Raw genomic sequence first — 9,268 nt, 5'->3', positions numbered from 1 at the left:
CTGGATTATCCTTGTGATCTCGAGTCTGCGCCTGTGTCCTTCTCCCACCACAGCCGTGACAGGATGAGACTTTTGTGGTATGAAGACACTGTCAGAGATACAAGGTATGCATGTATTGTGTAAGTGCGTAAGTGCTGCAAAATAGGGGTTCAAGAAACATCAAAACAGCGGTGCTGTAGCTCCCCCTCCTTGTAAAATGGATGGAAATTCCCATAGGACTTGAAACATGATCAAGTTATTATTTATCTGTGAAGTCCAAATGTATTTCGACAATCACACAAGTTCTGGACAATAAAGCTAATTAGCCTGAAGGACAGGATGCCCTAAAAATATAAAGCAACTGCTGAGTGTCACGTTTCATAAAGGGAGACGGAGGCAGGAACAGAATTGAAGAGTTTCCTTTTAATAACCTCGAAAGCAACAACACAAAGAGTGCCGGGCACTACGTAATACTTAGGGGTTCAGGAGTTCAGACAACATGGCACACAGACACACAATGACCAACCAAGACAGGGAGAAAATGGTCGAACTAAATACACAGACAAACGAGGAGAACAGAAACAGGTAGGGGCTAAACACAGGTGAAATGAACGATTAACTGAAACAAGAACAGGAAAGACAAGACAGGGACAAACAGAAAACACCAAGTGGAACGGTCCCCTCAGGCTGGGACAGTTACACAGAGTTCTGGGAATATATATTGAAGACAGATGGGACCAATATTGACATGACCAGAGTGGAACTATAATTGCTAATCCATAACGTATTAATTATACAAAACTATATTTACTTGGTTGATGTTGAGAATACATAATTTAGTGAAAGTGTTCACGTGGTAATGGTCTGTTACTATGGAGATTGATTTCTATCATCATCTTCCGCTTATCCGGGGCCGGGTCGCGGGGGCAGCAGTCTAAGCAGAGATGCCCAGACTTCCCTCTCCCTAGACACTTCCTCCAGCTCTTCCGGGGGGACACCGAGGCGTTCCGAGGCCAGCCGGGAGACATAGTCCCTCCAGCGTGTCCTAGGTCTTCCCCGGGGTCTCCTCCCGGTGGGACGGGAAGGCGTCCAGAGGCATCCGAAACAGGTGCCCAAGCCACCTCAGCTGACCCCTCTCGATGTGGAGGAGCAGCGGCTCTACTCTGAGCTCCTGTAAATTACCACAATGTATCCAGGTGATGTACATTGAATATTCAAATCCGCCTCCGAGACTCCAGCTAGCAAGAAGGAAAACGGGCTCAAGCTGTATAGGAAGCTACATAACTAAGGAGGTAAGTGCCACGGCAATGACAGTTTAGCAATGAACTACTTAGCTACTCAGCGAATGTAACATTAACGTTAGTTAGTTCATGTTAACTATCTTACAGGGAATCTAGCAGAAAGTATTTGTATTTGTGTTCGCATGCAATATAATTATGCCAACGAGCTATTATGCATAAAAGTTTTATTCCATATTCTGCACAGTATCTAACAAATATACAAGACAGTGTTTACATTTTATCTCATCACTAGATTATTGTATCACTCTCATGAGTATACATAACTGAGGGTTGTTGAACAACCTGCTCCAGTTGTCTTTATGGCCTACCTTGAGGGCCTGAGTTGTGCACCTCGTTAGTCATAACCTGGATACATTGTGGTAATTTACAGGGGATTTTCACTTCTGCACTTGTTGTTTTTTTTCTCTTCATTGATGTTAAAGCACTCTGTACCAGTGATAGTGGTTTGAAGCCACTGCTCTTGAGTTGCAAGAAGTTCTATGTGCAACCACCTTGTTGGTTAGCTTTACCAGACGGGACAATTCTCATTACCCAACACTCTTGCTGCACCACTTGTTCACAGCTGCACAGAGACAGAACAACGTTGGCACAAGCCAAGAACACTTGTGAGTCTTAAAAGTGCCAAAAACAATGCACATGTTCCAGTGTGGATCTCACAAGTAACTGAAGAACATTCCAGAGCGAGCCCATCACAAAGTGCCCTGCAATATGCCCCATACCTAGTTCCGGAGTGTGGTGCCAGCTAAAACATTGCCGGTCAGGAAGTCCTCAGGTTCTCCTCTGACTTGCCCCAGGGAGGTGCAAATGTGTTTTTATTGTCACAAACAGGGACAAGTCATAGCAGACTGTTTGAAGCTGCAGCAAATGCAAGTTACTACCAGCCCCTTTCATCGGCCATCCCAGTTGGTAGGGTTGATTAAAACTACCTACTGCTCAGAAGACAGTGATGTTCCGTAATCAAAAGGTGGATCTTGGTTATGACCATATTCGCTGGATCAGTGTCCCTAACTGACAATTCCAGGACGTAGACTGCTATCAACATTGAGAGATACCGGCGTGTTGCAATCGGTTATCCTGTCAGATGTGTTGCCCTGGTCCAACGATTCTACCTGTGGCTACAATGTATTGTTGCACGGTATTGAGATGTGATATATGTGCACTTTACCTAAAATCTGAGTTGGTTAGCGGACATTTTAAAGTGGCTTTGCAACAGTCTCTTCCTGTAAAGAGGATCACTAACTAGAAACTAGGTTATTTGTAGGAAACAAGATAGAAACAAAGAGGAAACAACTGAACAACAACATGGTAACTACATATCAGTTGTATGCATATTTCTGCAGAAATTAGTAGGTAACTGCTAGGAATGTTGTGGGGGAAAAGCGTTGTAAATGAGAGGGCAACACTAGGTAGGGGCATGCTAGTTACCCATTAATCGTTTGTTTTTGCTGAAATAACAAGGAAACTTCAAGGAAAGTTCCAAAAAACAGTACAGAATGAAGACAGCAACCACGTAACCACCTAAGAATGTGGCAATTACCCAACAACAGTGGATATGTTGCACTCCTGTATTTCATTACATTCCAGACATTACTGTTATTTCAGCATAATTCAAATGTTGAATTCCCCTGAAACACTTCTGTTGGCGTCGTGTTGGTTAAGGGAACCAGGCGCAGGCAGATATCACGTTCGTTGGTTTTATTAAACAACAAACAAACCAAACACGAACGAAAAACAATAACTAACCTACTGAATGAAAATAAAGTGTGCAACAACACGACTTAACAACTAACATGCAAACAGTAGCACAAACAACACTCACCAGAATACAGACAGCAACAGCAACAATGATCCACAATGTGGGGAGCAGAGGGGAAACATTTAAACACATACAAACGATACAAATTGGGACCTGGTGTGGAAGATGGGAAACTTGACAGTCCGGGATGTGTTCGTAAGTCTGTCCTCCTGTCCTCCAAATGTCTGTCCTCCTATTACTTACCATTACTTATAATTTACCAGTATTTGTATTCTTTTCATTTAGTTTCAACTTAAATGTTTTTGTATTTGCAGAGTAATGGCCAGGCATCGTCCCTGCAAACTAAAGCAAAGATCTTCCTGGGCTGGGTTTGACTATGTTTTTGATTTTATTTTGTAACGTTGGTTCAGTATTGTTTTGAACATAACCTTCTTTCCTGTGTAAGTTTCACCTGTGTTTCTGTTCATCTGCCCCCTCTCAGTTCCTATATAGTTCAGTCCTGTTTGTAGCGTCCTTGTGTGGTAATGTGTTTGCGCCACTCTACTGAGCCCTTTCTTGTCTATTCAAGTGTAATCCTGAGTACAGACCACTGCCTGTACGTTTGTATATTGACCTTGATTCTGCTCTAGTCCTTCTGTACCTCTGCCTGATTTGACCTGCCTGTGTACTGACCTATTGCTTGACCTATTTCTCTACATTTTTGGATTCTGGATTTGGATTGTTATTTAACTGAGTACTCTGCACTTGGATCCTCTCCCCTGTCCGTGTATTCCTGACACTTCTCTCCTATTACCTTGCAATTTATCAGTTGTTTTTATTTTTTGTGTAGTTGCAGCGTAACGGCCAGACATTTTCCCTGCACACTAAAGCAAAGATCTTCCCTTCTAATTCAAAACAATTGACCAGTACTTTTTTTTGCATAAAAATATGTACTATAAATCACAAAAAGCCATCATATAATTTCCATTATGTTAATTAAATGTCTAATAACGATAATATATAGAGAATTAACAGATCCTTACCGATCACCTTAATATAAATGGAATTCACTCCTTTTCCTCTGACTTCAGAGAGTGTGAACATAATTATTGTGTTAAAGTGTCATACAAATTGTTGTACTCTTTTAACCTTTGTGGTATTTACCTGAAACTAGACAGGGATTATTTTATTAGACTTCTTTTAGTTTACACAAATTATGTAATTCCCTGTATTTGCAAGAGTATATCAGCTACAAGATATGTGTGACCCTTCTGTTCATACAACTCTTTCCATCCCAGAAGGTTAAGAGTGAATAAGTAGCAGTTTCTATTTTGAGCACTCTCTTTTTACATTGACTTTAACATTGGCGGTGCCAACACTTGTTCTGGGCAACTACAATATGTTGGCTAATATATTAACCAATATAAAAAAATTCAAAACTTCTCCATACCCATGGTATATGGCCTCATAATCCACGACTGTCAGCCAATCAGCAGCCAGGATTCACACCAGCATGTTTATAACCAGAAATAAAGAAGCTCTAACCGAATGATGTATACTCCAGTCTACTGTGCTTATATTCTGGTATCAAATCATACAAAAGTTAGATTATGTTGCATTAAAGCTAGAGGAAATATCAGGCACGTAAAGTAAATACTGTAATGAATTTGTGATATTTGTTGCTTATTCAGTTAGATGCAACATTTTAGAAGATGTTTCCCATCACAGATCTAGACTACACCCTCAAGGTAAATAAAGACACAATATGTAAATGTAGGTTAACCAAATCTGAAGGATGCACAGTATGAACCACTTTTATTTTGGTTCTCATGGCTGTACGTGAATGACTGAACAAATGTAACAGAATGAGTGTGTGGTTTCCTGTGCAAACTGATACTTACATGTCTAACAAACAAAAATAACACCATGGTAAAGTAATACAATATGTATTTCCAATGTGTTAACCTGTAAGTAACAGAAATATCTCCTGGGTTATTTATTTCACGTGTGATAAGTTGATACCCAGTTGCCTACAGGGAATCAATGGCCAGTCAACAGGGTTTGAGGAAAAGAAAACAGAACACTCTGCTTTCTGTACCACTGTCAAAACGGTGAAGCTCAGAGAACAATCCAAGGTTGTTTGGAGAACTAAAAAGAATCACAAAACATACAGTCGTTGACTAGGGATCTTGTAATTTCTGTTTGATTTATTGAATAGTGTGCTGCTCATGGAACTATGGTCAGCCACCCAAGCTTTGTTAGCGGGGCAGTTTACTTCTTGGTCCCCTTCCTCACCAACGTCCTTTATGCTCAGTTACTTTGTTTGGTCGGACAGCCAGCTCTAGGAAGTGTTTTTGTGGTTCCAAACATTTTACATTTCACAATGATGGAGTTTTTCTGAGAAATGTCAATGCTTTAGCAATTGTTTTATAACCTTCCCCAGATCTATTCCTCAACACAATTCTATCCCGGAAAATGCTGTTCTTTATTGTCAATAAATGAGCACTCCCTAATCTGTTATGATGGAGTATTGGGATTTATAGGTCCCCCACAATTTCCGAAGAGGTGCCATTCTTGTCAAGGTTAAGCTTGAGGTGGTGGGCCATCATCTAAGTGGAGATGTTGGCCAGGCACGCAGAGTTGCATGTTGTCTCCTGGGTGTCAGAAGCAGGGAATGAGAATAAAACTGTGTCATCTGCATAACAGCAATAGAAAAAAACATGCAAGGATATGACAGAGCCAAGAGAATTGGTGTATAGAGAGAAGAGGAAAGTTCCAAGAACCAACTCTTGGGGAACAATTATTATGCTATTAGCCCACATCTTTATAGTTAATTTTACATAGCCTGTTACCTCACTAGTTTCTTTTTAGACATCAAGTTCATGTAATAGCTATAGCTATAGCAGTTACTTTCACTGACCACCAAAGATATTCTCTAGCTTATACAGGTGGTCAGTTGAGAAACATGGGAGTACAGTTCTTGCAAAATGTATGTAGTACAGCAAACACACAAAACTCATCAAAATATGCTTTAAAGTATATTTCTCAAAACTCAGAAAGTTACAAATTGAGTTATTACCTTGCATTATGCTGAGAATACAGCCCAGCTTGCACTTTAAGTCCAGATTCTCTATTTCTTCATTTCCTTGCACCCCAACTGCCAGATCAAAAGAGAAACTTGATAGTAATTTGGTTTCAGAAATCTTTTTCCATCCTAGTCTAAATGATCAATCTGTCTTTTTCTAGCCCTTTGGTATTGGCATGATGTCAGTGAATGAGTGCCTATATTGCCTACACTTTGGCACCATCTATGCAATTCCTGATATAGAGAACACTTTCAAGAATTCAAACAAACCTGTTCATTCATTTCAACTTCCAAGTTTTCCATTAACACTGTGCTTTAAAAGTAATGCGATGAAAACCCTAGTATCTGAAGTTACAGAAAAACGTAAATTCTATGTTATTTTACATATTCATTATTTAGTATAGACATGTATACCTATGTACTTAATTTCTGTCCTAGTAGGCAATCATTGAAATGTTAATGGTTTATAGATGCTTCTGTAAGGTGTGAATGCTGGGACAAAAAGGTTTGCTTGAATTGCCTAGCTTGCTTGCTTCTCGAGAGAACACCACTGTGACGGTGCGAGTGTAATGTGTGCATAAAAATAAAGCAGTGAAAAAAAAGGAGACGAAACACAAGCAAAAAGTGTTCCAAACTTTATCTAACTTTATAAACACAAAAAAATGTGCTGCACTGTGACTAACAGAACCAATATATACTGAACTAATGACCAATTGAAAACAGGTGCATCGTCAGGGTGCGTTGCTGCCATTACTCTCCGGACAGTGGTTAGTACACCGACGAGGTGGAGTGCCGGATTGGAAGAGGAGCTGCAGTGCCATGTGGAGCAGACGTCACATCCACTATTTTATGAGATGGCCCCAGAACAGATTGTGTTCTTAACTGTGAAGGGGTCTATTCTTCTGGACTAGTTTGCTATCCTTTGGTCAGTAAACCAACCCCCATGCCTTTAGTTTTGGGATATAAACCAGAGCGGGGTATAGGGAGCACTCTCACTGCATATACCTCACTTCTGCCTGCATCTTTGCTCTTGCAAACAACTTGAATCTCCAGAGAACATTTATCTTTGATACTTGTACTACAATTGTAATACTCTCTGTAGATATTAAATTAATTTGTTACATTAATCCATTGACAATTTGAAATTAATCAAAAACGGGTCAAAATCCAGTTCCTGTCATGGTGCGGTGAGCAGCAGCGCCACCGTGCCATATATTCTCAAGTTCCCATATCACACAAACACATCCCAGACTGTCACATGTCTCCAATCTTTCACACCAGATCCCAATTTGTATCGTTTGTGTGTGTTTAAATGTTTCCCCTCTGCTCCCCACATTGTGGATCATTGTTGCTGTTATGTTTGTTCATGTCTCTGTGAGTGTTGCTAGTTTGTACTGTTGAAGTTTGCTGGTTAAGACGCGTTGTCGCGCACCTTTCTTTTCATCAGTATATTAGTTATCGTTGTCCGTTCGTGTTCGGTTTTGTTTGTTTTTGATTAAACTCCACGAACGAGAGAAATGCCTGCGCCTGGTTCCTTAACCAACACTACATCACAACTGCAACGTTACAGTTCCTTCATATCCCATTAGTGCAGTACTCCCCATAGGAAAGCTATTGATATCCAATACAAGTGCTGGGCGTTCTTCCCAACAGCCAGAACTGCTCCTGACAGAGTTTAATCAGTAAAAGGTAAACAGTTTTATGAGAATTTATAACATGGTTACAAGAAAATACATTTATAATCGCAAGTGTGGCTCTGCCCATATCCCCTTACTGGGGGGACCACCCAATTTATGGAAATGCTAAATATGTTTGATCAGGCATAAATAAAGTCTGTAACACAACAAAATGTGGTGAAAGTGAAGGGGTCTGTAAACGTGCCAAAGCCATTGTACGTACAGTATTTGTGTATGTTTCAGTAAGATTTAAACAATTACTGCAAATTGCATGAATATATTTTTTCACACAACTAATTAAGTCATTTGGCAACAGCTCAGTAATATGATTGGGTATTAAAAGATCATTCCAGAGAGGATAGGCCTGTCAGAAATCAGGATGGGGAGGTGTTCACCACTCTGTGAAAGACTACACGGGCAAATAGTACCTATCAGTACTCTATCATGCAAAGACGAAACCATACATAAAAAACACCCAGAAACACCAGTGCCTTCTCTGGGCCTGAGCTCATTTTAGATGGGCTGAGGCTAAGTGGAAAACTATTTTGTGGAATGTCGAATCAACATTTCAGATTCTTTGGACGCTGTGTCCTCTGGGCAAAAGAGGAGAGGGATAATCCGGCTTGTTATCAGTGCACAGTTCAAAAGCCAGCATCTGTGATTGTGATGGTATGGGGGTGCATTAGTTCACATGGCATGGGTGACTTGCACATCTGTGAAGGCATTAATGCTGAACAATACACTCACCTAAAGGATTATTAGGAACACCTGTTCAATTTCTCATTAATGCAATTATCTAATCAACCAATCACATGGCAGTTGCTTCAATGCATTTAGGGGTGTGGTCCTGGTCAAGACAATCTCCTGAACTCCAAAATGAATGTCAGAATGGGAAAGAAAGGTGATTTAAGCAATTTTGAGTGTGGCATGGTTGTTGGTGCCAGACGGGCCGGTCTGAGTATTTCACAATCTGCTCAGTTACTGAGATTTTCACGCACAACCATTTCTAGGGTTTACAAAGAATGGTGTGAAAAGGGAAAAACATCCAGTATGCGGCAGTCCTGTGGGCCAAAATGCCTTGTTGATGCTAGAGGTCAGAGGAGAATGGGCCGACTGATTCAAGCTGATAGAAGAGCAACTTTGACTGGAATAACCACTCGTTACAACCGAGGTATGCAGCAAAGCATTTGTGAAGCCACAACACGCACAACCTTGAGGCGGATGGGCTACAACAGCAGAAGACCCCACCGGGTACCACTCATCTCCACTACAAATAGGAAAAAGAGGCTACAATTTGCACAAGCTCACCAAAATTGGACAGTTGAAGACTGGAAGAATGTTGCCTGGTCTGATGAGTCTCGATTTCTGTTGAGACATTCAGATGGTAGAGTCAGAATTTGGCGTAAACAGAATGAGAACATGGATCCATCATGCCTTGTTACCACTGTGCAGGCTGGTGGTGGTGGTGGTGTAATGGTGTGGGGGATGTTTT

Source organism: Esox lucius, chromosome 2 (assembly GCF_011004845.1).
Source record: "Esox lucius isolate fEsoLuc1 chromosome 2, fEsoLuc1.pri, whole genome shotgun sequence".
Taxonomy (NCBI): domain Eukaryota; kingdom Metazoa; phylum Chordata; class Actinopteri; order Esociformes; family Esocidae; genus Esox; species Esox lucius.
Note: the sequence above shows the minus strand (reverse complement) of the source record.